Source organism: Hylaeus anthracinus, unplaced genomic scaffold, assembly GCF_026225885.1.
Source record: "Hylaeus anthracinus isolate JK02 unplaced genomic scaffold, UHH_iyHylAnth1.0_haploid 12002, whole genome shotgun sequence".
Lineage (NCBI taxonomy): Eukaryota > Metazoa > Arthropoda > Insecta > Hymenoptera > Colletidae > Hylaeus > Hylaeus anthracinus.
Genome location: NW_026534349.1, coordinates 9,442,680 through 9,467,156, shown reverse-complemented (window position 1 = coordinate 9,467,156; position 24,477 = coordinate 9,442,680). Strand labels below are relative to the sequence as shown.

The 24,477-nt window shown below is 43.5% G+C and overlaps 1 protein-coding gene across 6 annotated transcripts in view; it reads left to right on the top strand.

The window, feature by feature from the left end:
- LOC128892114 (stress-activated protein kinase JNK) overlaps positions 1-24,477 on the top strand; it is a 123,564-nt gene that overhangs the window by 85,339 nt on the left and 13,748 nt on the right. For all 6 annotated transcript variants that reach the window (XM_054152243.1, XM_054152242.1, XM_054152240.1 and 3 more), the window contains one exon: positions 24,008-24,066. The gene's annotated coding sequence lies outside the window, so the exon portion shown is untranslated. The remainder of the gene's footprint in view (positions 1-24,007; positions 24,067-24,477) is intronic.

Genomic DNA, 24,477 nt, shown 5'->3' with positions numbered 1-24,477 from the left:
GGGGTAATTCGCAATGAGATTTGGTTACTTTTTTACCAAATACGTAAAGCATTTTCATTCGAATCCAGAGTTTATCCAAGGAACTCGTACAAGAGTTTCATAAATAATTTCTAATCTTCCGAAATATAATTTCATCTCCTGATTCAAATTCTACGTTCCATTCATAGGAAGTAAAAGTTCTTCTTCTGCTCGTTTCTCAAAATTCGTACGTAGACAAAAAATGTTCGGTTGCGACCTCAACAATTTTTCGAACACACTCGTCGCGACTCGTTAAAACTTGAGGAGGTCTCTCGCGGGGGCGGCGGATTTTTCCGATGTTCGCGTCATATTTCGTTTCCTGGACACAGGCGGCACGGCCCCACCAGGGCTTGCCCGAGATGGCTGGCGAATAAGAGCCTCATCGTTTCGGGACGACTCCCAAGGCGACTGTAATCCGAATAGATACTGTCCTCTCTTTATTGTTCAACTACCACGGTCACTGATACGTCGAAACCAAGCGGCGTTCTCGCTTCGATCACGGCGATTAGGTTTGCGAGCTGCCGCTTCAGCCACGGTCATTCGTTAAATCGTAAAACCGAAAATATCAACCGCAAGCAGGAAGAAACAAGTGTTCCATTCCTAATCGTCTGCCGTTTCAGGACAAATGGATGTGTATTATATCAGTTCCATTTATAAAAATTGAATTTAATTGATTTCAACCTTTTCGAGACATAACAGTTTAATGCCAGAAAAAGATTCAACTGCAAGCTTCAGACTAACTTACGACAAAGTTGGAATAAACGTTATAGGCTCGCTATTTATAGAAACTCTGATCTTGTAAGCTTTAATTAAGCTTTTAATTCAATTTAATTTGTCAACCTTTTTGGAACATGACAGTTTAATGCAGCAACAATAAAAGTTTAAGTCAACTTCACGAGGTTCTCGTCGTACATATTTCAATTTTTAAATGTCCAGATCTAGGCATCGATAATTTTCGTGTAATAGACTCGAAACTCGTCAATGTTCTCCACTTCATTTTGCATCTTCCTTTTCAACTATTCCCTTAATATTGATCAGAATACGTAAATAAAAGCGTCGACATTAAAAGTATTGACGCTTACACATTTCTTCAGAACAAATGGATTATTAACAGCGATTGGCCGTAGGGGACATGCAAATGTATCGGCGAACCTAGTTTCCAACGCGCACGCTCGTCGACCCGAGCCTCTCGCGGGTCCCTGCATTTTCTTTGGCGTCGCCTTTCCGCTCCTCCGTAAAACGCGTTTACGTGCTCGGCGAGTAAGTCGCGAGGAGCGATCCAACTGCGGCGAAACGAGAGGCAACTCCGCGAGACACGAAATACCCGGGGATTTCAACGAGCGGGAACATCGTTAAAAGAGTCTCGAGTGCATCCCCTTTAATTTAAAATGCAAATTTCCACCGATGAAACGAAGGGAAACGGATAGAGAGCCGGGCTCGGCCTGTACGGGGCGACACGACCTCATCTGTTTTCCTCTCTTTTTCCTTTCGGTTTTTGGAGCGAGCTGCGACAACGCGTCGAAGTCGTGCTAACAATCTCCCCGTGCCCGACCAATCGCGAGCTCTCTACCTCGATCGGCCGTAATCGAAACCCGATAGTCGGAGGGTCCTCCCGCGCGCTCGAGACTTCGAGAGCTCGTTTTCGAAGGTTACCCTGCTCCGAAACGAAATGGAAACCCACCTGGACGTCCGCGAAAAAAGTTTTCAGTTTTACGCTCCGCGACTAGTTCAGTCGTCAAACGAGCCGAAAGTGGGATTAAAGAAGCGCTCAAGTATTTTCTGTCGGTGGAGGTAAAACGTTTCGTAAAATGAAGAGGCTCGGGCACCGATTCTCTTTTACTAGAGGAAAGAACGACGCTGCGTGCAGTTCTCGTACGAAAATAAAAAATAACGATTAAGGGAGAGGCTCGTAAAACTTATGACTATAGATGGGATCATGTGACATGTATGTACGTAATTATTTGCAAAAGTTGTTACGACACAAACTATAAACTCAATGTCTGATCGCTAAAAACACAAGCACGCGATAACGAAATTTGTTCACCTCGATCACAGAAAGCTTCTTTAGGAGTATGCACGGTATCGAACGTGTATAAACATACTTTATTATAGGTTCAATTTTACGAACCTTGTTCGTTATCGATCCCCGTCGTAGGTACGAAAGGACGTAATATTCCGTCAGCGGCTGCCAATGTGCTAAAATGAAGCCTAAAGTTAATATACCGCAAGAAAGCGAAATAAAATAATAACGACGATATCGACGGACCGCCTGTACTTTATGTACCTGAAACACCGCCGCGTATAGTTCGAGTATCGAATTTCAATATTCTCCTCCACCTGGCCGCACCTTCGTTTCTCCTCGTCTTGAGGAAACCGGGCAGTCGAATAGCTTCGAAACAAACTCTTCTTTGAGAATTAATTCCGACTGGAAGTACCGACTTTTCCTTTTACGCGATGTTTACGTGTATCTCAACACCTTATCCATTGGAAGCCTATGTAGGGTGGGCTGCACAGGCTATATAGTCTGTGGGAATATGTTAACTGCAAAGCTAAGTTTACATTCACCCTTGTTCATAAATATGTGGACACTTACTACCTTCAATGAAAAATCAATATGCACCGTAAATTATTACTATACAAACTTTGTTGCTAAATTCTATATTGAATGAGTATTTAACAACATTTAATAATATTAAATGTTTCGAGTGCCATATTCCATTTTAATAACATTTATGGCGAAATATTACAAAAGAAATGAGATAATATTACTTCGGATACAACGAAGAGCTATCCAGAACAACAAAAGGCTGTTTTTTACTTTGGGACACCAAAAATTATGAACTTTTTTTTGTACCATTTAGTAGTTTATTGATGCCCAGATTACGAAAATGTAAGTTAATATTAGTGCGTAATGCTTACAAAACAAAAGTTCATAATTTTTAGTGCCTCAAAGTAAAGTTTAACCCAACAAAAATTTATATGGCATTCCATTTATAAATATGGATCGTTGTGCCCCCCTAGGGGCCATCCAGCAATACCTCATACATTACATGAAAGGGATTATCGTGTCCTTAAAAAAAAAAAAAAAAAAAAAAAAAAAAAAAAAAAAAAAAAAAAAAAACAAAAAAAAACAAAACAAAACAAAACTTATCGATATCACTAATAGTTCGTGAGAAAATAGCTTGTAACACCTTAGGCTCACCCTGTATAAGTAAACTATGTTGATTCACTCGTGCGTCGATTCTCGTTTGTATAAACAAACAGTTCAAGATGCCCCATGCTCCCACCTTCCCAACAATTCCAGTAACAAGAAAAAAAAAAAATGTTGACATACCACATGAAACACATTGAAACTATTCAGTATAGCATGGATGGCGCGCGGTGAATGTTGTTCCGGACAACATTTGAGTTTAGTAAAGGTTATAAATAATCCGTGTATCATGTATAAGTCGGATGTATTATACGAAAGTGACGATGACGGTACAATATACGATTCCAGTGATGATAATGGGGTCGATACCGGTCATCAAAGTGTTCATACCGTTGATTACTAAAGTGATAGTTCAAGTTCGAGTGAAGAATATTCTTAGTGTACTCTTTCTCAGCTTCCACATCACTGTTCAGTTGAGCGAAATTAAATATTGGATCCATCGAGTTCCATTTTATTCGTACGTCGAGTGGTTAATATCGTTAATAATAATTATAATCTTGGAGAAACGAAAGTATGACCGCGGATCTCGAGCGGATAAGCATTTGTTATCGTGGCACGCCACCCTTTGACGTTCCGACGTTGCCCGAGAGGCATGTTTGGAATATCGATAAGACACCCGTGACGATCGACCCACATTAACGAACCGTGCCTCGCAATATATCGTCCCCCGTGCCCCGTGCTGGGTTAATAGTGCTTAATAATATAGATCGCGCCCAAGAATCCCAAGTATTCATTGCCACGACCGCCCTTTGAGGAGAACCGCGCAGGCATGCGACGCAGCCACCCGTTTATGCAGAATGTGTTAAAATGGACGACCTATACTTTGGGTGTGTATATATTTTTCTTTTTCTTCTTTTTATTCAAGCTTTCAAATCTCAAAAGAGAGATTTATTCACTTTACATGTTGACAATATATATATATATATTACAAGACAGGTAATAGTTTTAAAGAAAAGTCGATGGAGTGTTTTTGGTTTATTTCATTTTTTACACAAAGCACGTCACAAAGCTTGAGGGTGTAAACCTAGCTTCTCCGGGGGTTAAACGACACTTCGATCGTGTAGTTTGTGGTTAAGCATGGATACCTTAAAAAGGCTTGAAGTACGGTACTCACGCATCTAGGTTCATCAGGGTCAGTGTATCGTTTGCCCCTGATCAAGCTAGCTGCAACGCCGACTCTCTTCTCCTTCATTATGAACAGAATTTCGTAATACAGTATTCATATAGAATTCCCTTAAATAAGTTGAACCTCGTGATCAGTCTCAAGCAACATTTTCTTCCTCATCACGTTCCTCGTTACCTTTACCAAACGATAAACGTACGTCTTTTACTAAACCTGCATGCAACGATACTCTTTCAAATACTCTGTCATTCAATTTTTTAAACCTTCTCTTCTCTTTTGAGCACGTTGCCTAGGGCATCGCGTTACCCATAGCTCTCAGAGTCTGAAAGCGTCTCTGATCTTATCTACCTCCATCGCGCGCATTGTCTGCCCTTTCTAGTACCAGCATGGCTAATTTACCTTTTTACCCCGTATCCTTCGTCGTTCTCCGCTTTCTTACTTCCGTTGGCCGATATCTACATGCCGAGAGGGAGGTCCACGCCCCCGAGCTTCGGTAAAAGCTGTCTCACTCTCGAAGGGAAACGCACGCGATAGGGCTGTGATGGAAATGGCAGGTCAGGAAGTCAGCTGAGCAGAAATCGATGCCCCACGCGGCTCCTGTTGAAAAGTATCGCGTGCCGGTCGACTGTTTAACGCGCCATTGACTATCCTCGGATCTTGCACAGGTGTTCCTTTCATAGCGCTGAACTGATTTCTTCGCGCGACGCGTACCTCCGCAATTGCTGGAGGAAATTCGAAAAAATAAAAGATATTCAAGTGACAGCTGGGTGATACCTTTTTGATAGATGTTAGGAGGTGGTTGGTCTCGCAGAAAACAGGTGTTATCGAAAGGGTATATAGTCTTCTGTGCGAACATAACATAATCGACAGATCAGCTACAATTGGAGAGGACCAGCTACAAAGTGAACAGGTGTAAGGCTGGAGGGTTTTCAAATAAAAGAAAACTGCGTGCCACCTCGGCCATAGTTCGATCTCGACTAACCGATCGACGAAGATCGTCCTTTCTTTTTTCTCTTTGCTGCCACCGCGTGGCAACGCGGATCGTTAATCGTACATTGTATACATTTCTGTAGTACGTCTCATTTCGTATCGATTCCCTGCACAGGAAAATAGTTGTGCAACCTAGTCACCTCGATAGTCGCAAGTTTACCTTCATGTTCCTTCGACTATCGAGGTTCTACTATATTTGTGACTCGTCTATTGCTCCAGGTCGACAATTTTTCGCGGATATTGCTATAGTCGCGAAGCTGACCGAGTTCTGGAAGAGTTCCCCGCGAATTCATGCCCGACGACAACGCCTTATTTGAAAGGCCGACTGCGTTCTGTTCGTGCGCTTTCACGCGAGAACTAAGGACGCGCGCGGAGCCAAAGGAGTATGCATTCATCTTGAAGCGCGACCCTTCTGGATATGTACTCGTTTCGTCGGTGTGTATTCCTAGACAAAGCCCCAACAGAAGTCTCTTAAAGCCGGCGTTTTTCGTGCCGTCTAGCGCGGGCGATGGCGAATCAAGAATTTTTCGCGTGATAAAATTGTTGCCCGAGGAAATCTCGGGAAACAATGCGCGGCGTTGCGCCGATATGTGCATCGAAGCAATCAAATCACCTATGCATATATTGATCACGAATACCAAGATTGTACGCGTTCTTTTTATGATACGCGTCGAAGAATTTATTTTAGAACATTATCTTTTTCTTGTAATCTTCCTTATAGTGATATAATGTAGTAAAAGTAATCAGAACGTCTTCAAAAGGTTTTTCAGTGAAAAATCGAAGAACTTTTTTAAAAAGGGAATCGAACGATTGGTAAATGTTGATTTATTTTTAAATTTTGATGACTTTTCGGTCCCTCTAATATATCGGAGCTGATTAGCTCGCTACTATTTTTACGAAGAAAACATATTTTTTCTACGTTTTTTAAACAATATTTTTATCTGTTCCCCATTATCAAAGAAGAATACAAAACAAGTACTTATCGTAATACAATGCAACGTAATTGCTCTGTCACAGTCTGCGATTCGCAGAGCCTCTTACAAAGTTATTAACCGAGCACGTAGAAGATATTTGTTTTCGTCATAAAAACATGAAAATAAAACAGAAACATTAAATCAGCGTCACAGTATGAAGCGAATGTTAAGTATTACTATACAGGGTGAGGCAGCAAAACTGTTACAGAGCGATAGTAGTTTAGGCATTAAATATTCGCATTAAGCACTCGCCTAAATATTAATAACAATCACGGTTCAGAATAAGTATTCCCTGAAGACATTAATCGTGAGAAATGTTTCTATATTTTTATATCTACCGATTTGAATAACTAAAAATTAAATTTCTGACAACAGTTAAATCAATTATTAACGATACTTGTTATTCAAACAATGACGGAAATGTGATTTTGCTGCGATATTAATGTTTCGCAAATTCTTCGAAATTGCTGATAGAATCGAGGCACTACTCGTTAAAGAAACATCGCGCACTCGTCACCCAACAGGTATCAAAAACTTCGCGTTGAAAATTGTCAGCACCAGGAAACGAGATTCCGAACCGAAGTTTCGACGGTGATGTAATTGACGTAAAAAAAGCGGAAGCTCCGTGCCGACTATCGGCCACACCACGACTCGACTCGACTCTGGCTAATTAAGTAAAAGCATCCCGCTGTCTATGAACTCTCCTCGACGCTCCGCGTCGGCTGGTCCGTGTGTGCGCTTCACTCCAACCGCGTTCCCGATTAAAATCCTCGAGCTCTCGTACAGTTTACCCGCGAGCACGGCCGGCCGCATCTTCAACGAGGAAATTCCACGTTTTTCCTCTGTTTAACCGTCGGATCCTCGGGATTCGAATGTTCATGTAAATAAGGTAAATGATTTACGATTGGCCCTTTTAATCTTGGAACAACGCAACTGTTGCGTTTGGTCAAATTTTGAACTACGAGGGAGAAAATAGATAAATGTAATATTATATTTAAATGCTATATATTAGAGACGTGGCATTACCAGCGAAAAGACGAAGGAAAAAACACTTAGGTTCTTCAAGCTCTCGGTTGTACCTTATTAGCTCAAGCTTGGAGAGCGATTAGACAAAGGTTCGTCTGGATTGAACAGCCATAGCGGGAGTAGTAAAGAAATCACAAACATACCAACATGAATTTGATATTATCAATACCAATCACCTAGCTCCAACTAGAATAGCTTCCATAATTTTCTTAATTCAAACCGCTATACGACCGTACCTTTTTCAGTCGTTCGTTTACTAACACTAGGTTGAACGATTCCAGTTACACGCCGTTAAACCAAAAGTCGTATGGTACCGATCTCTTTACGATTCCTCCAAAGAAAAAAAAGAAAAATAATTTAGGGTACATCATTTTCCCTGCAGAAGTGCACTCGGGCTCAGGACTAGAGGCTCGAGTCGCTGCCTCGAGTAATTTTCAGCGCACACGCGAGTGTCTGCACGAAAGAGAGAAAAGGGAACGGTTTGTTCACCTGAAAAGACCGGGCGGGAGGATCCATCCTAGATACCGACGGAGAGAAAGAGACGAACAGGTAGGAGAAACGAGGGCTTTGATGCAAATAACCGAGAGCTCGGCGGTGGCAGCTGCGCGCGCGTTCGAGTAATCGTGAATTCTTCTTTTTTTTTTGCCCACCCTATTTTTTTCTTCTCTTTTTTTTGCGTCCCAACCCTTGGTCCAAGTCCGTCCGTATTACTCCGTCGTGTTCGTTTCTCGGCGGGGATCGAAACTTGACACAGAATCGCCGCGATGAATTAATCGAGGATCTCATTGAAATCTTCGCTCGAAGTGCACTTCTTCGCGAATCCATCTCCAAAGCCGATTTCTCCGACACCGAGGCGAGGAAACTGATTCCAACTTCTTTGTGCGGCGGTGCGACTCGCGAAATGAAGCTGAAATCGTGCGATTGTTGAAAAGACGGGAAATATAGTTATTTGTAAAGGTCACGGTTGACGTTGAATGTTATCGTTTGCAAAGTGTTCGTTTATACCATTTGTAAAGCGTTCGAATATCATCGTTGATCCTTTAAGGTCTGATGCCCATCTGACGAGATACAGTTTATAAGTACGAATATTTTCGTTTTTGCAGAATTTAAATATCTGAAATAGTAACCGAGAAAAAAAAGTAATAAAGTTAAGGGTGTTTACCCTCATGTTACTCTTAAACGGAGGGGTAGCAGTCTGAGACTTTGTGGGATGATGTTTAGGTCAAAAGTATTGCACAACACGTAATAACAATGAAAATTGGGGTGGGCCCGATTGCCTATCCTTATCCTGCTAGACCCTTTTCAAGAATATTTGTCCGACAGTCAACGCGTTAAAGTAACGACGGTAGAAAGGACATTGATCTCTTCGCGAGAAGCGCGATCGCGCAAAGGGGATGTTTGTTCGCGGGGTAATGTGGGAGAACAGTTTTTGCGCTCCGTACGCCTGGCTGCTTATCGTTTGTATCGAGCTGGCACGAAGATCTTGCGAAGCGGCGCAATAAAATAAGAGCGAAACGGCGCGCGAGCGTCATGCTTGATAATCGGAGGAACGATGCAGGCGCTTTGCGGAAGGAGCTGTTGCGAGAAAATCCGAGAATAAATCAAGCCGCGGGGGTGCAGTCTGTGCGCTGCAGCTACAGTGTCGGCGTTAAACTTTCCGGGAACTGCGGTCGTTTGACTTCAACAAAATTATAACCGTATGAAATTCAATGTTTCAGCGGACTTTTGCTCAAGCGGAGATAACCTCCAGAGCTCGAGTAACCGTCCCTGGTAATCGTTGGTTCGAAAAACGTTTCGATAGACCTAAGTAAGTTCACAGACGATTAAGTAACTGTAATTTGTCGTACGATAAATCGTTACGTCAGTGGCTCCGATAAGAGAGGATGCAACTATGAAGGTTACGTCACTCGCAGTTACGCGGCCAAAATATTTGGCCCCGACCTCGTATTCGCTGCGGCAGTGATTCCCAAATCGAAGTACGAGCATCCTCAAAGGTACACCTTGGGACACGCGAAAAATTAAATAACGACGTAAAAAGATACATACAGTCAATCCCATACATATTCGTACTCTCTACGTCTATCGAAGAAGTTTGACTAAATTAAATAATAGTTTTGATATTACCAAATGAATTTTCCATGAATAAGCTTATACATGTGCATATTTATATATACATATATATTTAGACAAACGTATATTTGAAAACATCAAACCTACCATTCAATTTAAACAAGTTTCTTAAATAGACATAGACTGTATGTCAAAGATATGTGACAAGATAAAAGTCAAAAGTGGTAAAATAAATTGAAGGCTGTTCGATGTAATAGGCTTGTAAATAAGGGATGAAATATTGAGAACCACTGCACTAGAGGATTTTAATCGAGCATTCCGACGACTTTGATCTCCGACCACGAAGTCGAAGGAGCCACCGCGTATCGAATTACAGCAGAAGCGTTTCCTCGCCTAAAATCGATTGTCTGGAAGCTTTGCATACTCGCGACTATGCACCTCGGTAGGCACGTCTCCTGACGGTATCGTTAATGGCAACATAATCGTACATTATCCCTAAAGCCGGTACAAGCGTCGCGACGCGTTGATCCATGGCGCCATTAATCCTCTCGCTGTTGATCAAAAACATATTTCACTTCCCTGTTGATTGCTTTTAGTCGCATTTTATATTACAAAAAAGAAAAGGCGTATTCTACATATATTCCAAATTTAAGCAAGTCCATATTTTGTCTAATTAGTTTATATGCTGTATGTTTTAACCCTTTGCACTCGAATGTCCCCTATACTTTTGTTAGTGACACCACTGCAAACATAAATTCTTTATGTCAACGCTTCATAAAAATTATACGAATGAGATTCCTGTTCGCACATTTTGCAACGAGATGGCGCAGAGTGCAAAGGGTTAAATGAAAGACGGTACGGAGTGTGTTCTATTCAAGGAAAAGTACATCCTGAGGTCCTAGGGTCACTTCGGAACATGATCTACCTACTACCAACGTTATGATACACCCGATGTTGAGAGAATCTAACTGGAAGTCCCATTCGACTCAATTCTCGTACGTGTACTCTCGCTGCAATCGTCAGGACGTTTATTCTTGCGTTTCTTATACTGCTAAAGTTTATAACGAGCCAGACTACCAACCATTTTAATACGTTCTCGTAAAAAAATTCTTACCTCACGCGACGCCAAGCGTCGTTGGGGGTCCATCGTTCCCCAAGGTGTAATTGCCGGTAATTAGGGCGTTACGGTTAATGTACGACTCCGACGGCTCGGTAACGCGGCAATAAAATCCGTGCCAGTGACGTCGTCCAGAAAGTTTATCACGCGATTAAGTTCGGCTTCCGCGAGGCGATCGCGTTTTATCGAATCAGCGTTTATCTTTACGACACCCGAGGATTTCGTCGGATCCTCCAGTCGGCCGTGGATTTTTCCTCTTCTCCTCGACACTGGTGTTTCCGCGAGTCGGGTTTTGCAGAAATCAAGCTTATCGGTTTAGATTCGTCGACGGACCCGCGTCGATAACGGATCGTCGCGCGTCGTTTCGACGACAAATATTCGTCACTAGATTTAAAAAAGTAAATATGGAGTATTTTAGCGAGGAGTCCTCAGGGGCTGTGGCTGCGTTTACAGTACGGGTTTAGCAACCCCGAGGTACCCGAGCTATAGGAGGGTCAGTGGGCCCCAACGGGTTGTTAGACTAGGACTAATGAGAGAATTATGAAGAGAGGTATATACAGTCAACTCCATAAATATTCGTACCCTTTATGTCTATTGAAGAAGTCTGGCTAAATTAAATAATAGTTTTGATATTACTAAATGAACTGTTTTTTTATAAATATGTATATGAATAAGCTTATACGATATATATATTAATATATACTTCAACATAACTTGGAAACCTACTATTTAATTTAAACAAATTTCTTCGACAGAAATAGACGGTAGGAATATTTATGAGACTGACTGTAAGCAAATGCAAATGCAAGAATTAAATGAACGCAAAGTTACTCGACTTCGCATCCTGATAAATAAAACTCACTCACTTGGTATTAAAAAAAAAAATGATCTTTCAAGAGAGACTCTTTCGTGATAGTACTTTTTGACGCCAGACTAGAATTCTAAATCTTCCCAAAACTGTTTGAGATCGTATATATATATGAAGCGTGATCACTGTTGGATCTCCCTGTATACACTTTTTTCGGAGAGTCAGGTTGATGTATCGTCGAGGAGAGCGTTCAACCGAAAAATTTAGGTCTCGCTGTTGCGAGGGCGAGAGAGCGAGCCGGGCGGGGATGGAGAAAAACGAGGCAGCTCTTTGTCGTTGGGTTGACGAGCAATTGGCAGGAAGAGGAACGTGACGGGTGCCAAATCGACGGGTTGTCTGATTCGCGAAATCCTCTGGAGGACCGTTCGACGTGGGCTACGTGATGCTCGTCTACGTGCATCCGTTCGATCGGATTCGAACGGAGCCGAGCGAGGGTCGCGATGGAGGAAACGTAGGGAGGAAGTAATGGCCTCCGCGTGGCTCTCCGCTGTTTCTCTTCTTCGCGGCGACGAGTGCTCCGAAACAGGAGTCGCACGGTTAAAAGGCCTGCCTCGTTTGTCTCTTTCACGCTGTTCTACGAACCCTTGCTTGCTTGCTCCAGTCGTCTTTGTAAGCGCTCCCGTCCCGTCCCGTCTGGAGTCGGTGCGACGACCCTCGTCGCGGCGTCTGCGGCTCGATGGATCGCCCTTCCTTGCTTTTTCACCGAGAAAATCGTCTCCTCTTCTCGATAACGATCCCGAACGCTCGTAAAACTCAGACCGATTGAAACTTCCCTGTAACTCCTACTACCGTTGCTCGATCCAGGTGAAAATTTGTTTTGGAGTGTTCATAACCTATTTAAGGGGTGACAAGTAAGAAAGGCGCCTTCACGAATTATTCTCTATACTCTGTTTATATATTTCTCTATCAGTGTTTCTTTATTCGAAAGATACATGCCTGAAGGGTAAACACAAAAATTTTCATTCAAAAATATTAAACATTTTCAGAGATACGAACAAGCTAGGGTCGCTGTATCTCGAGAGAAACAGTGACACTGATGTCATTTATAAAAGTAATTAGAGCTTACGTTTCCTCGAAATGAAGTAGCTTATAGCTTCCCTTGGATCGTAAGGAACCCCTAAGTAAAATTTTATCAAGTTCATACAAAAATGGTTGGAGTTACACAAAATTCGCGAACATCGCAATCGTTGTTCGAACGGGCCGAAAATGGCGCGGGATCGCCGTCCTTGGCGTAGACGGAACTCGAAACCCGATCTAAATCGAGTGCGACGCAACGAATCTCGGGTTCCTCTCGGTTTTGAAAATCGTCATGACCGGCGAAGCGGCGACGATCGCGAGAGAAACGAAGAGAAACGCACGGAAACGGAGAGTAACGAGCGGTTCGAGCGACGAGGTGGCTCGCCGCGGAATGGCAAGCGCGAAGACGAGACAAAGTAACGGCCGCAGGGCGGCTGGGGGTAGAGAGGGTTGGAAGAGAATAGGAGAGAGAGCCGTTCGACGCGAGGCATTTATTTTCGGCCAATTAGCGGCATTCCACGACGGACGAAGCATCCTCTTCGCGACTCGGCCGCGGGTTGCATAACTCGTCGGGGAATGAGGCGAGCAGAGCGAAAGAAAAAGATACACGACAAAGTAGCAGACGAGAGCGAGGAAAAGGGGCGTGGGGGCGCATGTAGAGGAGGCGAAGACGCGTCGGCACGCGACAGACACCCCCCGTGCCCTGCTTCGCTCGCCTTCAGCGCCGCGACGCGATTCCCGCGCGAGAACGTTCGCCACTCGGCGCCGTTCCTTTTATCCGGGATGGAGACGTCGCTCGATGAAACGCACGACCCGTTCTAGGATAGATACTACTCGATATTATCGTGCGATAATAAGTATAGTCGCGACTAAACAAAAATCTCGTTTGGACAAAAATGGTAGGAGTTGTAAGACAATCAGATTCGATCAAAGATATTTAGCCTTTGGGTGCTATGAAACTGATCGAGTGCAAAGTGTTTTCTATATTTTTCTGTTACGATTGATTAACACATTAACTGTCACACTGATTCGCATGGAAATATCTACAGGAGTAAAATTTCGTCTCGAGACAATTAGAAACTGTAGAATCTAACAGTCGTCGTATTACTTATTTCTGAATTCTAATCAAAATTTACGAATTCTATTCAGATTTGTTTTCATCAATACTTAGTCCTTCAAATTATTTGTTGAAGTTCTTTAGTGAAAAGCTCCGTCACCCGTACGTGGGTGACAGGACTCTTCACTAAGGAATTAAATAAATTAATCCTGAAGATGAGATGTTGAAGAAAATAAATCTGCGTAGGAGTCACATTTGACGAAATTGCAAAAATAAGTTACAGATGTATAGAAACAAAGTGCTAAGGCTGATATAAATTTTCACGAGTAGTTTGGTAGTCAACGTGCTTAATTCAAATATCTAGATTCAGTCGCTAAAACTATCGAGATACATACCTGTTATACATACAATTGCAACTCTTAACTGTTTGAAGTTAGGTTGTTTAAAAACTATCCCACCTTTTACTTAGTGTTACTATTTTATTTTAAGTTTCTTATCTCATTTCTGTGCAACCTGAATTTTATTTGTCACTTATAATTGCGAGCCTCAAAGAGTTAATCGAAGGTAGGGGAGTTTGATTGTCGATCGAATTAACTCTCTATCGCAATATTCTCCTCGAAAATTGCAGTAAAAAGCATCGTTAACTTTCAAGTTGACGCGAATGGCTTTGGTCGAGAGTGTCCGTCGGGTTAACGATGATTCCGCGGAGATGGTGTACGACCCGTGTCACCGTGTCAACGTCGAGTTAATCCCGTTTCTTCAGCCGTAAGGGTGACATTCCGGGTCATCCTTCTTGCCGAGACTCAAGGAAATCCACCAAATCGAGGTCGAGTTCCCCGGATTGGTAAAAAGTTTGGCAAATCGCTGATCGCGTCCCGGGCAAGTCGTCGCCCCGCCAAGGGAAAAACTCGAATCGATCCCTCGAGCCGCCAATTCGCGGAGACGACAGGTGTCTCTGGTCTGTCGCGGACGCGGCAAGATGGGATTCGAGGAGGCGGGCTCGAGCTAGAAAACATCTGGCGCTCGAGCGTAGCGTAAAAAGGAACCGCGGGGAGAAACGGTGACCGGCAGACGGCCAGGCGTTTCGTGAATTTCAAAAATCCCACCAATGTCACTGCCAAACGATCCGCATGACTATTTATACGGTTCTGCGGGCACCAGGCCGAATCGAAGCGGGTCCAGACGAGAAGTCTGCTCTGACAGAGAAACGACCATGTCGATGCTCTCGTTTCAATTCGCGATTTTCTGTTTTCGCCCGCGACTGATGAGTATCTTCCCGTATCTAGTCATTTCGTCTGTCCGCAAGGATTAATTTCAATTATTAGGTGCGTTGTGTGGGAACAGTCTATTTTGAGCTGGGCGCCGGAGTTGGTACGTTGGGAGAGTCTCGCGCGATCGTCAGATTGTTTTCGAGTAGGTCGACAGATCCTGTTGAGTAAAGAAACGTGTATAATTTTTACGAAGGATATCTTGATTTATCTTCCCTGCTCCGAGAGATACGTTCGCCCCATAAGTATACATAACAAGGTAGTCAACTTAATTCCTGACCCTCTGTACTAGACAGTGCTAAAAAATTAGCGAATTCTCAAGTAGGAAACTCCTATCTTCTGTCGGTTAGACATCGTTGAAGAAAGCGAAGGACACCTTCGAAATGAGCGAATTTTAGTGACAGAAAAATAACAAGAATTAACAAGGAACATAAGTCAATTGTTACAAGCAGATTTTGATGAAACTTGATAAACAAAGCATTGGTATTCATGCTCAAGGGGTAAAAACTATCCTGGAACTGATGAATAAAATATCTATTTCATTAAATTTCTAAAAACACTAACGGAGATAGGAAAAAAAATGTTAAATACAAAAATGGTTTAACTTTTAACGATTAACAACATGCAAGTTCACCACCTAATAATTCAGCAGTTGTAAAGTGTACGAAATCGCGTGTATGCAATCAACCGTATTTTCACGAGTGAAATCTTTATTTTGAAAATATACCAACGTCCAGTTTAAAATGATTTCTTGCAGTGAACTCGCTAGAATTACAACATGGGAATGGCACGATAACCAGAAGGCAAACCACGAAGTTAATGAAGGCTTCTTTTTGACCACGATCTCGTGGCATAATTTCGTTTTCCGTGAGGGCTAATCGATTTCGCGGCGGGCTAGGTCTGGCGCAAATTATCGCGAACGAACGGAACGACGACGCTGAAATATGGAACGTATATTAGGTTGGACGAGGCACCGGGACGCCCGTCACCGTTCGGAGACGCGAACGGTCGATTCGACGTCGGCGACGCCTCATCTCGAAATATTCGCGAGAGGTGACGAGCTGGGTGGTCGACCGAAATTTCTGTCGCGCTAACACCACCGGCCAATTTGCACTTCGCCACCCTGTCGCGACCAGCGGGTCCACAATTATTTTTACCACGGTGAAAAATATTTTAAAATTCATTTTTCAGCGATTGCGTCAGAGCAAATATGCGTGATGTTCAAAAATAACGATTCCCATGGACGTATGCATAGAATAAACCACTGATTGAATTATTTACTTCAGGAATTATTTACTATTTGAACGGTACAAATCAAGTCAACCAGCGTTAATCAAATATAATCTTGAAGTTATTTCGTGACTCTGATTAGAGGGTCTCTGTACTCTATGAATTCCGAAACATTCGGTCGTTTATAGCATATGCATTACATCACGGATTACGCGTACACACTTTGCGAATGGTCCAGCGTTCAGGCCTCGTCTTGGCAAAATTTCGGTCATCGAACCTTGCGAATTCCGTCGCGTACTCCTTCCCGCCCTCCCTCGTTGATGGTAATTACCGTCATCCGTGGAGGTGAGACGTTCCGCGACCGACTCGGAATACCGATTCGAAGTAATTACCGTGACGAGGTCTGCGACCAATTTAACGTTCGATAACGAACCGTCGCGGGTCTTTGCCCGATCGAAACCCAACCCAGCGCCGTTCGCCTCGTTAGTCCGAGTCTTCGCTATTCGAGCCCAGTCCGGCGTTGGATTCCGCAAATAGAAATTGATCGAGTCGGGCCTTCGCGATGGCCGATCCACCTTTTATTTCAAAGGAACGCAACAACGGAGACAGCTCTCGCGAGCTCTGGGATCGTTTGTTTCTTGTAAACGATCTGCGTCGATACTCTGTTTAACTCAATGAGATTTGCTCATTGCTCGGATTCGCGATCAACAACCATCCACCGCCACTGTTCGCGTCTCTTCGATTCGAGCGTCTGTCGACTGTTCACTGGGATCGATGCGAGAGCGCAAATTAGATGTTGACATTTTTGTAGCAACTTTAGTACATAATTTTTCCCGCGAAAACAATGAAAGATATTCCTCGTAGAAGGTGTCAAGATTCTTAAATGCGTCCTTTTGAAACCGAGTATTTGTTGGAAACAAGCCGAGAGCTACAAGTCGTGACTATCTCAAGCATTATCCACTCTTGACTTCCTCGAAGAAAGATAATTTAATCCCATTCTGGGGCCTGTAGAGTTTGAGAAACACTGTCGTAGAACACAAGTTGCCGTGTTTTCGCGAGGCTGTGTTCGAATTGGATTTCTCGAGCATCGAATCGCTATACAAAAGTAGGAAATAAGTCACTGTCCTCCTATTCACGGCTGGTTCGTAATTAACGCGGAAATCGATACTGCGCCGCTTCGGCGAAGAAGACGCGACTGCGTGAATGCGAAAGTTTTTGAAAAGCGTCGCGCTGCATAGGCGGATGACAAAGAGAAACGCCCCGCGGAACCGGCGCTGTTTGTCTCACGCGGTTTTACGACGCGTTGCTAGGATTGAGTTGCGTTTCATTTGTATTCCTCGGGGCGAGGAGATGATATCGATAATCGTCGGAGTTATCGAGGGTGCTCGCCCGTGACTCGAGACATCGCTGTGAGTCCCTCATGCTATTCGCCAACATTTCGTATCGTATCTCTTCGACCGTACATCATTCCTGACAAGTGGAATCGGTATTTATGCTCGCGTCCTTGGAACACCCCTCCGCTTATCCCTGCCCCGATTCGTTTCGCAGGAAAAACCTCCTGGAGGTAGGGGGTTGTCGTCTGGTCTTAAGGGTGCATGCAGGAAGATACAGTAGAATCGATTTTCTCCCTTTTGATTCTAAAGGTTGACCTTTTGTCAACGCTGTGGACAAATTGGAAGTCGACAGGCGTCCTGTTGGCCCGAGGAAGTTCTATCAGATTTTTCGTGACAGAAAAGTTTACTCAGCCTGTTTCTTTATATTCTTTCCTTATACTAGGAGTATTTGCCTACAAGCTCCCGCAGGAATTTTTCGATTACCTCGCTTCGATCGATAGTTGCACCATTTTTAGTTATGAATTGACTCCCTTTTCCCGATTCCTACGAAAATTCACAACTTCTCACCGACTTTCATGACAGAAAAGTTTACTCGGCCTGTTTCTTCACATTTTCCCCTTATACTAGGAGTATTTGCCTACAAATTCCCGCAGGAATTTTTCGATTTCCTCGTTTCGATCAATAGTTGCACGATTTTTAGAGGCGCGTCGTCGAGGCACAGTCTGTAAGCGTTTCGTTTCCTCCGCCGCACCCTCCCGAACAGGACACTCGTGTTCCCGAGTATGCGTGTATTCGGGGGTGCGTTTGAACGCGAGACGATTCAACGTGGCGTTGAAAATGAACGCTACGACGAAAACAGCCGCAAGAGAGATATTTCAACGTCGCGAGACGCCGGGTGAAATTAGCGAAGGGTTCTCGGAGATTTCCTCGGCGTTAAATAAGAGCCAACGGTTAGCTGAACGCTCGCTCAACCAGGCCGCACCCTGGCGTCTCCGTCATTTCGAGTTGACGTTATTCTCCACCCTCGCATCGCCATGTTTTAAAACAGTTGTCTGTCATTAAAAAAACTATGTCTTAAAAGTCATCGTTGGGAACAAGTAATATTATTAATGGATGTACTAACCGAGACTTTGGATAAGATTTCAGATATCGTAGCATATTTTTCCTAAAACCGTGAATTTAGTAGAAAATGATCAAAATTCCGTGATCATCGCGGTTAGGTGCCCGTTTAAAACCACTGTGCGTCGCGACACCCCTTGCCACGTCGAACGCATTTTTGGCGCCGCGGTCCTTTCACGAAGAAGGGTAGAAAGCGGAAGCCGGGATCGGCGAGGGCCAGGCCAAAGTTAAAATTTATCACGCGGAGCTTTTTATCCGACAAATCCCAAGGGTGGCGAGTAGGGGGTTGGATCTTTCTTTCGGGCTGGCTTCCGCGGGACCGCGGACTTATCCGAATTTCTCCTCGTTCCTTAGACCGATCGACGCTTAATGACTTTCTCCCGTCCCCTCCAAGTCTTTTTCCATCCCCAGAGTCGACCTTTCGTTTCGTTGGGGTGTACCGTTTACTCTACGAAACTCCAAGCGAAGGGCTGTCGATTCGTTTCGCGGAACTGTTTGGGGAACTGAAAAGTAAAATGGCGAATTGCATGTAGTTTAATCCAGTGGTCTTTAGAGAAAAGGAATTAAGGAAAAAAAGTCGAGAAATACGATGAAATAATGTTTAATAATGGTGAAATAAATTTTCTTTATAATATAAATTCAAATAAATATCGTAGAATGCATAAATACAAATGTAGCTTTCATCCAACGACATATAAAATTAGTAAGAAAGAATAGCCAAAAAATTATCGTCGGTAATGTTATAATTTTTATGTGACTAGTGGAGTCAACCTGAATACGTAGATATTTATTTTAATTCTAAAAAGGTATTCGTTTGATAAACCTTACATCCCTGAAGCTTCAACAGTCTTTAAATTCACATTAAATTTAATATACATGCTTTTATCTGAAATTGTATCAATTTCAAAATATTAAGAAGCTCCTTTAATTAAACGTAGGAAATTGCCCCACTGCTATACCAAAGCAATACAAACCTAGTCGTCCATACCTACTCGTGTATAAATTCGACGCTCATCGTCGGGACGCTTTTGTTCGATCGGAGTCCGATGAGCGAAACGTTACGCGCCCCATCGAGTGCTTACTTTCCGTCGCGCGCTCGTAATTACGCAAATGAATTCGAACAGTGGCGTTCTGGGACAAAAAAGAAAATTAAACGACCCTGATCCTAGGAGCTGCGCGCAATTACTTGGCCGCGGGCGCGGATAAGGGGAAACGGGAGCATCGCGAGGGAAGGGAAACGGCGAGCGAGAATGCAAGCGCATTCTACCGGAAAGCAGATTCTCGTCCTCTGGGAAATACGTCTTGCTTCGCCGGTGGCGAGGAAATTTAATATCCGAATCGACATTCGTGGCGTCTGTTTACGGTCGACGGCTCGTCTTGGTCCCACCCAGCCGACCGCCGACCGCCGACCGCTGCGCGTTCTCCTTTCCTCTTTAATTCCATAAATGGCAAACGTCGTGATTTATCTCGAGCATTCTCTTTCCCCTTTGAAATTTACATCCGTTCTGTCCTCGCCAACCTGTCCGAAACCAGAATCGAGCAGGATTTTAGCCAGTTTTAATATTTATTTACGTAGTATTCTTTGTTTTGTATTCTTTTCAGCGAGAAACATATTTTAACCCTTTACCCTCCAATCACGCGTAAGACTCGTGGTTAAGTTATTCGGCCAAGAATGGTGTTTGCTTTCGATTGAAATAAGCAACGAAAAGTTTAAATACTCAAAACTTTACAAGGGTAGGTTTCACAAATAAACACTTTTCTCGCAAAAATAAAATAGTAATACGCTTCGACACCTAAGATGCTACTGTTTCTGTTTCTGGCATTCTCTATTTAAATTTAAGTCGCAGGGCAAAGGGTTAAATGATAACCGCGGGAATAACGAGGATAATTGATAACTGCTTGCAAAATTTGTCACGCTCATTGGAGCCGATATTATCTTTGACAAGGTATTTCTCGACCTTCCTTTCGCTTTAACCGTGTTTCTCGAAATTTTCATCTGGACAAGACTTTGCCCGTCTCCAGTATCGAGTTAGCGACTACGAGAACGAGGAAGCGACCGTTCTCCAGAATTTATCGCTCGCTGGGACCGAGAGCAGGTGTCTTCGGTGCCATGGAAAGAAACGACAGCTGGATATCGTTCTCGTTCTCCACGGCACTTTAGAGACTTTTTTCCTCCCGAACCGCTTGTCGTCTATCCGAAGAGGCAAGAAGATTAAAACTAATCGAAATCACCTCGTGAACTTCGCTGCGTTCTCTGTTACCTCTGCTTCCGCCGACCTGTTTCGCTTGGAGCCGTGGAAATCTTCTTCGAGGGTGTAATCCTCGGACAATCTCGAGTACTCGTATCGATATAATAGAACACCCAAGAGAGTAACATGAGCGAGTTTAACTGTTTAAAGGAGGTAGCTACTCCATGTATTAGAACATTCAACGATGAACAAAGCGGAAAGTTGAACTTTCAACGCTTACGCAAAGCTTTTATTTATTAATAGCTACTTTAGCAAACGCCTCGACTTAATCTACGCCGCGACATGTAAAATTCGTATGATTTGGAATAGTTTCATAATTTTAGTACGCAATGCGCTGGTTTCTAGGCGAGAGAGGAAGGGACGAAGGATCCGAAGGGACCTCGGCAAAGCTAATTGCTAGATCAAAGGCTCTTCGGAGCTTTCCGAGGCTCCGGTTTGGCGCAGTTTCGCGGGACCACTAACCCAAAGACGATTCGCCTCGCTTTACGCATTCGGGTCTGGACTAGTTGTATACGTACTAGATAGTGGATAGAGATCCAGGATAATGAGGATAGGTGCTTGTTGCCAATACCTTCGCTTGCGCTACCCTACTAAAATCCTAATAATATTGTCTTAGTCTTCAACCCTTTGTCCTACGATTTATTGTACAACGTGCCATGATCAGGTATAAAATTCTTTGCGCATTTTCATACGACGTGGATGACTCGTGTTTTTCATATTCGACTCAAATTCTGTACCAAGAGTCTCACGCGCTGTTATAGATTAAAGAGTTAAGGTGCATATAAGCATCATATGCAAGGAAAAGTCTGGACTTGCATTCATTATGTTTGTATTAATTCCTAAAGAAGACTTATTGGACTATTAAGACTATTTTGGGGGCTATCCAATTGCCTAGACTTCTGCTTTTATACATGACGAGTGTTGTTTCTGGCACTCGTACATACAACTAAAGAAACAGTGACTTCATCTTTTGAATACATGTAAACATACAGTCAGCCCTATAAATATTCGTATCCTCTGTGTCTATTGACGAAATTCGTCTAAATTAAATGATAGATTCGACGATTCCAAATAAGTTTCTCGTTATAAATATATACGTGAATAACCATTTATTTGGAAACACCAAACCTCTCATTTAATTTAGACAAATGTCTTCAATAAACTTAGAGTGCTTCTTTTGGACGAACCAAAAAATACCGATCGTTTCGAGAACATACCCTTACCCACGAAGAAGGGCGTTGATACGCGAGCCAAGACGCGTGGAGAGTCGATGGATAGACCATGTTTTTCACGGCTATTAGCGCACCGCGCCGACCCGCTCCTACCGATCATATTTCACGTTATCGATCGGACCTTTGCGTATACCCTCGCATAGTCCCCTCGTGCGCACTATACTCGCGCAAGAATTTTCACATCGCGAGCGATATAACTGAGAGTGACCCTTCGGAGCGGCTGGGTTCCCTCCTTTGGAAGAGTATTGAATGTCAGCTGGCTCGTTGTCCTGGAAAAGGGCGAGACGGGTTTCGCAGGATCGACAGGATTTTTAGAAAAATATCCCCCATACGATACTTTTTTTCGAGTTTAATATATCGAGTGATTTCCGTCATGAGTGACGGGGGTTGCCTCGAGCACCGACACGACAAAGCGAAGAAACTGGACGCGTTTATTCTGCGCAGACTTCCCTTCCAGGCCAGAGATGGCCGTGATTCTTCACTGGACGAGAGTCTCGAGTAACCGATACAAGATAAACAGCGTCGACGGACGTTATTTAGGGGAAGGGCTTCGGAAGATGGCAGGTGACTCGGTGTCGTTCGAAACATGGGATGATCCTCGAGGATCTAAGGGAGGGCATACTTACTAATAGAACGATGATAATGGTGCACCTAATAATAAAAAAATCTGTCGTACAACTAGGGTTGTTGTGTATTATATAAATAAACAAAAATGTCCACAGGAAATGGTGTGCCAGATAATAAAAAGGTCTATCGTATATCTAGAGTTGTTGTGCACGATATAAATATTCAAAAATATACACGGGAAATGGTGGACCAGATAATATGATGATATAAATATACACAAACAGATGCATAAGCAACAAATTAGTTAAAAATGAAACATACTCTAATCGAAACTGTTCTTCATCTGTGTGTATATAAAAATATGAATTTACGCCAGCATACCCAATCTAATCATGTATCGTTATCGAGGCGTAAACGCATGCAACAGTCACCTTATTTTAGGAAATTCAACAGAAATTTGAGATACCGATCGCAGAAGGGGGTGGACGGTCGTTCCGGCAACTTGTCTCAATTTACGCGAACGACGCTCGCATTCCCGTGGCCGAGCGGCGTCCGCCCCGGGGCGCGCAAATTTATATTAATTTTAGACGCATATATATTCGAATTAGCAGCGAGACGTCTGGTGGTCAGTGGCTCGTGTTTGTTTTTCGCGCATTCCTGCCCGACTAGCAGCGAAACGCGTCGTTTTCTAGAACGCAACACTGCCAGAGAGGACTTCATCGCGGAGCGACGCCGCGCGAAATCGCGTTAACGAGTCCGTTAACGAATCCGGATTCTCTCGGGAAGCGAAAGCCACGCACGATTAACCATTTCGGTGCGGTAATTTGGACTTTGGTCTCGAGGAAGCCCCCTATTGCGACGCGACGATGGTGCATGCTTTTGAATAATTGTTTGTTGAGCTACTCGTTCAAATTCGAGGCGATTTCTCGTCTTCCCTTTTAATTGCATCGCTGCTGCAACGTTTGTTTTTTAACACGTTGCCAGACTCGCGAAAATTTCTCCTGGTTAAAATTTCGTCTCGAGATTGTTGAAGTCTAGACAATTTAACATACAGTGAGGTTCATGAGTATTCGTATCTTCAATATCTATTGAAGAAGTTTGCTTCGATTAAATTATAGGTTTAATGGTTTCGAATAAATTTTTCATTAGAAGTATATACATGTGTAAAGTTTATTTATATACATATTTATAATGAAACATTTAGTTGGAAAGATCAAATTTATCATTTAATTTAGACTTTCTTCAATAGACATGGAGGGTACGAATATTTATGGGACTTACTGTACACCGTGGCATTTATTTTCATTATCGCCACACTTTCCGAATTAATTTCTTTAGTTCTATTACTGGGTAACATGGCGACCAACGTGTTAAATAATTCGTAAGTCAGGAATGAAATTTGTACAGTAGTTGAAAGATAGACTAAAAGATTCTACTCTCACACTGTCGAGTTTGTCCTTATCGCTCTAACGTATAATAGCTCTCAGAGAGGAAAAAATTGCCAATAAGCTAACATCCCTGCTCTTTTTGCTTGCAGATCCCCATTACTCCGGGCCTAGCAGTCGGTGGAGCGTTCGCGATGGCCGCTCGTTTATGGTGAGTCGAACGACAGAATTCGTCCCTTCCTCGAAAAGTCGTAACCGAGACAATCTCCGGATCTAGATTCAAATATCGTTGGCGATATACAACGGGCGACACTTTCTTAGCCAGAAACGCGTTACCTTAAATCATACCTGTCGCCCCAGGATCCCCGGCTATGCGTCTTTCCCGGCTTGAATCTGAACTCTCTTAAATCCTTCTTATCCCATGAATTATGCCCGCGCGAGAACGGCCTAACGAATTTCCACGGTTGCACGGCGGGTTGACGACGTCGCGCGACCGACAGAAGAGAGACGCGTTGGTCAGCCGGAGCGTAAGCGTTGGAGAGGATCCAAACGGGCGGAGGAATGCCGGCTACGACGGCGTCTTCGAGCGACAAGGGCAGGAAAAGTCGTAGCACCCAGGCCT